This window comes from Humulus lupulus, chromosome 4 (assembly GCF_963169125.1).
Source record: "Humulus lupulus chromosome 4, drHumLupu1.1, whole genome shotgun sequence".
Lineage (NCBI taxonomy): Eukaryota > Viridiplantae > Streptophyta > Magnoliopsida > Rosales > Cannabaceae > Humulus > Humulus lupulus.
This window is the reverse complement of record NC_084796.1, coordinates 196,247,829-196,257,136: the sequence shown is the minus strand read 5'-3', so window position 1 is coordinate 196,257,136 and position 9,308 is coordinate 196,247,829.

Sequence of the window (9,308 nt, the reverse complement as noted above, 5' to 3'; positions counted from 1 at the left end):
AGTGCGACTCCTGGAGAAAGCCTATGGACATCAATTTGTCCACCTCAGCTTTGACGGCTTCGGCTCTCACTGGGTCCAGCGGCCTCCTCTTTTGGCGAATTGGAGTTGCAGATGGGTCTATGTTGAGTGCGTGGCACGCAACATTGGGATTAATCCCCGTCATATCAGCGTGGCACCATGCCAGGATATCCTGATTATCCTTCACAGTGGCCACGATCTTATCTCGAACGGCCGACGGCAGGTTTTTCCCCACCTGAATGACCTTGGTGGGTTCTCCCGGGTTGAGGATCACCTCTTCGACTTCCTCCAACGGTTCTATTGCTTTCTCGATTCCCACTCTTGGGTCGAGTTCATCAAACTATGCCTCCTGAGCACCCCCAGTTTCTGGCAATACTTCCGCCAAAGGAATGGCAGCAAACGTCTCTCGGACCGTGTAGACGGCTCGGACGGAGACGTTATAACAGCTCCGTGCACTTCTTTGGTTTCCTCGGAGGGTGCCAATACGCCCATCGTCGCATGGAAACTTCAAGCATAAGTGGCGTATCGAGGTTATGGCCCCACAATCGATCAGGACTGGTCGGCCTAAGATGGCATTATACGCCGTGGGGCAGTCGACGACCACGAATGTGCTATGCTTGAAGGCACAAGCGTCGCTTTCTCCTCTGAGGGTGACTGGAAGTTGAATTTTGCCTAATGGCATGAGTGTGTCCCCATTGAAACCTTGAAGCTGGATGGGGCATGGGGCCAGGTCCGTCTCGGTCAATCCGATCGCGTGGAAGGCCACTTTGAAGAGTATGTTCACAGAGCTTCCGTTATCGATCAAGATCCGTGAGACCTTCTTATTGGCAATCTGGGCTTCCACCACGAGGGGATCGTTGTGGGGGAAGTGCACATGTCGAGCATCGTCCTCCGTGAAGGTGATGGGAAGATCCATCATTCGGGGACGTTGAGCAGGTGATTGGACCAAAGCGCACATCTCCTCGGCGTGCTCTAACTCCTTCAAGTACCTATTCTGGGAGTTGTGGGTACTTCCGGCAAGGTGTGGTCCTCCAGAAATGGTGGCGACGTGTCCGTCAACGGGTGGCGGAGCAAGGCCGGGCGGATATGGGTTGCCTGGTCCTGGAGCCAACAAGGCAATGGGCGCCGGAGCAGGTGGAGCAGGAAGTGCTGGGAACTGAGACCCGGGAGCTTGGGGGTGACCGGCTCCAGGAGCGCTAGCGGCCCCCCTCTGTCCCGGGGAATATGCAGCTCCGTGAACTACCCCCTGTCCGGGATAGATAATGGGTATCCTCACCCACTGACCGAGGTGTCCCGCTCTTGCCAGGGACTCGATCTCATCCTTCAGCTGAAGGCACTCATTCGTGGTGTGCCCCACGTCTCCGTGAAACTCACACCTCTTATTGGAGTCTCTCGGACGCCTTCCTCCGTGAGACACTTTCGGGGGCTTCCTGTAGTTGACCATATTACAGGTCGCCCGATAGACATTCTCTCGCGAGTCTATCAAACTGGTATATTCCGTGAACTTGGGCTCATAGTCCTTTCGGGGTTTCTTTGAATGGTCTCCCCGGTTGGAGTTTCTTCCGCTTCGTTTGCTCCGCGATTGGCTCAAATTTCATTCTGGGGCTTCCGCTTGCGGCTGCGGCATGCCAGGAGCGATACTACATCCGGTTTGTACTGCTCCGTACCCAGAGAAATGGGTTTGACTCGGCGTCTGAGCAGACGCGGAAGGCCCATACACACTTGGAGTGAATCGGGCTCCTGGAAGCGTGAGGGCTGGTGCGGGAGCTTGCGAAGCAAAGCTCGGCGCAGTCACGGAAGGGGTTGGAGCCGGGGGAACTCCAAAAGCCTGCTGGTAGGCATCCTCAAGGTTGATGATTCCCTGAGCTTTTGACATGAATTCGGACAGTGTTTCTGCCCGTCTCCTTTGCATTTCCCCCCATAGCAGGGAGCCGACAGTAAGGCCCGATTGAAGGGCGATCAGCTTCATGTCATCGCTGACCTTGGTTTTTGCAGCAGCTTCCATCATTCTCTGAATGAAAGCTTTGAGGTTCTCAGTGGGTTGCTGCTTGATGTTGGTTAAGGAACGAACCTCCATGTCGTGGTCGCGGGCAGCAATAAACTGCCTCCTAAACGCGGACTGTAGCTCCTTCCAACTGTGGATTGATCCGGGAGCTAATCTTTTCCACCAGTCCTCCGCGGACTTGGTAAGGGTGAGTGAGAAGCACATGCATTTGGCATCCTCACTGACACGCGCCACTTGCATCATTTTATTGTATTTAGCTAGGTGGGTACGCGGGTCTGTCCTCCCATCATATAATTCTATGTGAGGCATTTTGAAGTTATCCGGGAGGGACGTTTCCGCGATCCTCCTAATACATGGTTCCGGGTCTTCCTCCTCAGAATCTGACAGGGCCCCACTTTGCTTCCAGACCAGCTTGGTCAAGGCAGCAATCTGTTCCTCGAGCCTCTTCGTATCACTTTCCGGGAGGTCACGTCCCCGGAGCTTGTCATTAATATGATTTCGGAGGTCATCTTCGCGAGGCCGGGCCTTTTCCCTTTTGGCCTTTTCATACTTGGCCTCCAACCTTCTTCTTAGGTCCACCGTGGACCAGCTATCTTCGGAGTGCGAGTTCGCAGCCCGACCATCCTGATTGACGGAATCACTGGGGCGGTTGTTCCTTCCCCTAGGCCTGGGTGCCTTAGCACCGGGCCCTTTAGGCACAGAGTGCCCCCTTGGGGCTGAAGGACGTCTGGGCTTAGGAGCGCCAGAGACCTTCTGCGCGCGGGGGGGGCAGTCGGCCTGGTGATTCACGCCTTTAGGAGGTGCAGGGGCGTCAGCGCGCACAGGCTCTCCAACTTCTTCTTTGCCCTTGTTAGGGGCGGCTTTGGATGGTCCAGCAGCGGGTGGATCCGGCATGGGGGCATCAGCCCCACCTCGAACAGAGGCATCCTCGTCCGAGTCGCCTAGATCTCCGAACTTACTTTGGAGGCGTTCCATCATGCGTTGCATTCTTTCGGAGACGCGCTCCTGCTCAGCAAGCTTGGCCTTAGTGGCCACCAGTTCTTCGGCTACTTGGACCAGTTCTGGGTCCTTCTCATAGTAGCAGCCGTCCTTGTAATAACCGTCTTGGACATACTCTTCTTCGTCTTCTAAGTATGCTGTATCTTCGGTACTGACCTGATCCTGGCGGGATGTCGGGTCTTCACCTTGGTAGTCTAAGGGTTCGCTTTGCACCACATCTTCCATCACGGTATCGGGGTTGACCGTAGCATTTTTGTCAACAGCGGATTTTCTCGTAGTCACCATCTCTTTAGTACGAAGTGAATACAAAAAACGTACACAGAAAAAGAGCTGACTAACAACTTCCTACAGCTCTCAATGAAAGCACCAAAATGTTTACCGAGTTTTTCGGAAACGAATAACTAACAGGATAATAAAAAGATAAGAACTGTAGAAATGCTGAAATGTAACTAAACAAACAGTGTTTTTACGTGGTTCAGGCGTTAACAAGCCCTAGTCCACGAGTCGATGTTATTATACTTGGAAAAGGTTACAGTAAGATGGCTGGTGCACAAGAACTTCACACACTCACAGTGTTTCTCTCGGGTTCTCTTGAAGAAGATGAAGCTAGAGAGATTTTGGTAGAGTTTTTGCTATGTGATTTGTTGGTCGTCCCTCCTCTTGTAAAATGAAGGGGTCTTTTTAGCTAGGGTTTCGGATTAGGGTTTTTCTCTACGTACATGAGTCTTAATTACACCAGCCATAAATAGGGGATACAATTACTGTAGTAGCATGGCTACCAGACTCTATGTGGGTGTATTTACGTGAAAGTATGGGGAACACACAAAGTTAGCCGTCTTTTCCAAGTTGTCAGCGGAACAGTAGGCGAAAAGGTACCCTTAGGCGTGCTGGGATGTGTGCGGCTTTGACCTGACGGGCGTGTCAGGCGGGATCTTGTGTCAGACGGATATCATTCCAAATATGCCTTCTCCCGGACTCGACCGTTCGGTTTTGTTCTGTGCGAGGCACGGAACTGTTTCCGCGGAGACCACTCGAAGAGCCTCTCCTGGAAGGGGCCTCCCCGAGGGGTATCCTTCGGGAGTCCGGGAGAGTCGACGAGTTTCCGTGTTGTGCTTGCTTGGAAGAGTAATCCGGATACTAAACAGGAGAGGCGAAGCCTTTCTGTCCATCCGCGAGCTCTGGTCACCCTCCGTGAAAGACATCGATAATTCTGCTTCCCCGAGGTCATCAATCTAAACGCTATCCGGAAATCTGGATAACAAAAACCTAGTGAGGTTGGATAGGTTTTATGGATCCAATTTCACTAGGTGGCAAGACAAGGTGAGATTCCTCTTAACCACTCTCAAGATCGCCTACATCCTAAAGTCCACTCTTGAACCTCTTTCGGCACCATCCAACAAAGATACTCTCGAGGTGGTGGAGAAAAGAAGGAAGAGAGAGGAGGAAATCTTCTTTGTAGGGGTCATATCATCAACGTCCTACCCAATAGGCTCAATGACCTCTATATTGAGACCAAGTTGGCAAAGGATATTTGGGATGCACTTGAGACAAAATTCAAGGCGGGAGAGGAAAGTACCAAAAAGTTTTTTATTTCTCAAAACAGTGATTTCAAATTTTTTGGTGATAAAACAATTCTTCCTCAAATTCTCGTGCTTCAAATAATTGTTAACAAATTGAAATTTTCAAAGATTGAGCTTCCCGAGGCCTTTCAAGTTGTTGTAATATTGGAAAAATTACTACCAATTTGGAGGAGCTATAGCAAAAGAATCCTTCCAAAAATGAGGATTATTCTTTCGAGGAAATCCAAAAACATATTTGAATCAATATGTAGAGATAAACTTGTATAGGGGTCTAATGGAGAGACTTCCAAAGCAAATGCGGTGTCACAACCAAAACATCCCAAAAATAAAGGGAAAGCAAGAAGGGTAATGAGAAACCTTTGGGTCCAAAAACCAAGCCAAACAAGTTTAAGGGCGAGAAAGGTCTTCGCTTTGTGTGTGGGAAAAATGGTCACTATGCTAGAGAATGTAGGCATAGAAAAGACCAACAAGGACCTCAGGTGAATGCATCTCAAGAGGAGAATATAGTTGCTACCCTTAGTGAGGTGAATGTGGTCCAGGGCAAGGCGAAGGGGTGGTGGTATGACACATGTGCCACCGACCATGTCACCTATAATAAATCATTGTTCAAGACCTTTGAAGACTCAAAGGGCAACAATGAAATTCAAATGGGCGATGAGGGCGAATCCAAGGTACTTAGCAAATGTACCATTGAAGTCTTTTTCACCTCCGGCAAGAAAGTCACGTTAGTGAATGTACTTTATGTTCCTAAAATAAGTAAAAATTTGGTAAGTGGAGATTTGCTTGGCAAGCCTGGCATTAAGGCCGTTTTTGAGTTCGGTAAACTTATTCTTACCAAGTCCAATGTATTTTTTGGAAATGGGTACTCTTGTGAGGGTATGGTTAAGTTGTGCACCAATGATGTAACTTTCAACATTATCAATAAAGATGTTAATTCCACTAATATTGTTGAGTACGATTCTTTATTTTTATGGCATCAGAGACTATCTCATATATGTTTTTCAACCATGAAAATATTAGTAAAATATGGCATGATTGCATGCAACATTAAAAACTATGAAAATGTGAAACATGTGTTAAAGAAAAAATGATAAAGAAACTATTTCCTAGTGTAGAAAGATCATCTTATTTACTTGATTTAACCCATAGTGTTCTTTGCGAATTAAATGGTGTTTTAACTAGAGGTGGTAAAATGTATTTTCTTACTTTTATAGATGATTTTAGTAGATATAACTATGTGTTTCTTTTAATGCATAAATATGAGACTTTTGATGCTTTTGAAGTTTATAAACTAGAAGTTGAAAATCAACTAAATAAAAAGATTAAGGTGGTAAGAAGTGATAGAGGAGGTGAGTACTTCACTAATGAATTCAATGCATTTTGTAAAGAAAATGTCATAATTCATGAGTGCACCGTACCTTATTCACCACAACACAATGGTGTTGCCGAAAGGAAAAATAGGACTTATCTAGAGATGATAAATTCTACATTGGTGTTGTCTAAGTTGAACTTCAACTTATGGGGTGAAGTATTATTAACCGCTTGTCACATTGTTAATCAAATAAAGATGAAGTAAAATGAGATATCTCCATATGATTTATGGAAAGGAAGAAAACCCAATGTAGGGTACTTCAAAGTGTGGGGGTGTCTTGCATATTGCAAGAAAAATGAACATAATAGAACAAAGTTAGGTTCAAGAGCTGTAAAGTGTGTTTTTGTTGGTTATGCCAACAGTAGTAAAGTTTATAGGCTATTAGACCTAGGTTATCTTAAGAAAACAAAAGGACTAAGCCTTCACTACTCCAAATTTCCTTCAATCTTAGAAGGGTATACGGATACAAGTTGGATATTCAATCAAGGGGATAACTTGTCCACCACTGGTTGGGTGTTTACACTTGGTGGGGGTTCAATTTCTTGGGGTTCCAAGAAACAAACATGTATATCTCATTCTACTACGAAAGCAGAGTTCATAGCTCTACTTGCTACTGGCAAAGACGCCGAATGGTTAAGGGATCTTTTGATGGAGATACCCCTAATCAAAGAGAATGTATTCACTGTTGGGGGAGAGTGAGATAACACCACCACAAAAAAATAGAATCTACACAAAATTTGGATTAATAAAGACTTAAGAAATATTGAGAAAGAACATGCAAACTGTAATGCCCTACTACCTTAGAGCCGTTACTAAGTGAGTTTAAAAATGTGCAATCACTCGCTAATCGAGGCTTTTAAAGCAAAAGTGTAATTAAATCATAAACAGAGAAGAAACTTTAGAAATAACACTATTTCATTGAAAATCATAAAAGTTTAACACTTGGGATCCCAAAATACTGGTTAGAAATATTTACAACGTATAAGTACAGTCAAGTCGGCTAAACGACAAAATCTAGGTTTTAATACAATCATCTCCCAAAATCCACTGGCTGTGGCAGCCAGGCAAGCCAAACATGTACACACCGCTTCAAGCCTGCTATACTCAAGGCTGGTTGACTTTCTCCTTGCCTTTACCTCCACCACAGAGCACCCGTGAGCCGAAGCCCAGCAAGAAAACCCACAAGCAGATAACATATGCAAAACAAACACATAGCATATAAACAGGCCATCAAAAGGCTAAACACATACGACCAATCCGTCCCAGGCGCTTTACCAGGCCCTGGGTTTGCGGTCTACACCGTGAGGATATCCCAGGTATCCTTTAGGGTCTCGCCCTGGCAACTCGCACTCCATGTGCTCAGCGCTGCTCTCGGCCCCTTGCCATACTCGGCCTCGCACTCAATGTGCCCAACGCCGTTCCCATCCCCTACCGACCTCGGCCTGCGTCGTTCCCGACTCTTTCCGAACACTTACATATTTACATTATTATCATAATAAACATACTCTTAACATTAAAAAAATCAAACAAAGGGCTACGCCCTGCAATTCAAACATATTGGGCTCAGCCCTGCATACAAGCTCTATGGGAACAGGGGTTTTCTTACCTACGTCCCGAGCTCTCTGAGCACCGATATCCCAAGCACAGTACTCTAATTTGAGCCTCGTCGAAACCCTGGTCACAACATATTAACAATATTCATCCATCAAGCACTAATCCATTAAATAACTTTGAGCCATAACTCTACTATTTGGAACCTTGAATTCTATCAATCTGGGTGATAAAATCCATCCTGAGCCTTAACCATTGAGTTCCCGAGCCTAACACCCCTCTAGAACCCAAAAATACCTTAAGCGTCGCGGCCCTAGAGACCCATGCAGCGGCCCCCAGCTCATCCCGAGGCTTTGCCTCAAGATAGCCCACACGCGCTGCGACCCTTGCTGAAGGGCGCTGCGGTGCGCCTTCAAATCCTGACGCACCAACTTCAAAGGGGTTACAGCTCAGCAAGAACAGAGTCGCTGCCCTACCCCTCGAACCCAGAAAATCACCCTATTTCTACCTCAAAAATTAATCCAATTTTACCCAAAATCAAGCTAGCAATTCTAGATAATCATCACAAAGGTTCTAGCCCAGTCTCAACATCAAATCTATCAAAACCAGCCCCCAAAACTCAGCCTAACAATCAAAACCCAATTCAAACTTGAGTAACATGCAAACTCCAATATACAACCTTAAAACCAGCTGCAGAATTGACACAATTCAACATATTAAGAGCTTACCTTGATGAGTTATGCTTCTGTGCAGATTCTCTAAGTTCCAAGCTTTAATCTCCCCAAAATCCAACCTGAATTCCCTTAGCTTCTAGCTAACTTCACCAAGATTTTCCTTAAGCTTCCAAAGGAGAGAAAACCACTTCAAGAGAGAGAGAGATAAGGAGTGGGTCAGTTTCTAAGAGTTCTATGTAATTCTAAGTTTTGTTTTATTCAACTTAAGTCTATAGGGTTACCTCAAGGCTCGGGGTACCGGAAACGTCCCCGAGGGCAAAATGGTAAATGTTGACCCTCGATTTAGCCAACTGACACGGAGTCAAAATATGAATGATATAGACGAATATGTATAGATAATAACGTAATGACAAAAGTAAAGAAAACACAGTAATTTATAGTGGTTCGGCCCCAGAATCTGGTAATGACCTACGTCCACTTAGAATGATATTGATATGGGATCAAAAGTGTGATCAGAGAACTTGGGTTCAATGAGTTTCAACACTCCTCATAAACAATACAAGTTTTCTTAGATAAATTCTCTAATCTCTATGATTTCAGGGCTCAAAAGTCCCTTCCCATGAGCCATCTCTTGCTTTTTATAGGCTCATGGAGGGTTGCCCAATATTGTTACAGATATTATCCCCTGAATCATGGGATATTCAGAAGATTGCATGAAATAAATTCGGGATACATAAGATCTTTCCATAAATGTTGTTTTGCCAGCGGAACCACCGACCAGTCTGGTCGTGGTAAAGACAGGTCTGTCCTGCTTCTGGTGTGTCTCCTGGTCGATACTCTAGTAGACGCTCCAGGTGTCAGCCACGTGTCAAGAGATTATTCGCCACATCACAAATGCTAATTTATTGGATAACATTTGCCCCCCAAAGTTTATTTACCACGAATAGTAAATAAACTTTGAACGAACGACCCTTCGGTAACCCCTCCTGACGTGTCAGAGCCCTTCGTGCGTTCTTGGAAAAAGCAAACCACTCCTGTCTAATCAAGGCTTTTCGGTTCCCCAGAAACAATTTTGACGGCCATTACGCTTCCCCATGCTTCGAAAATGG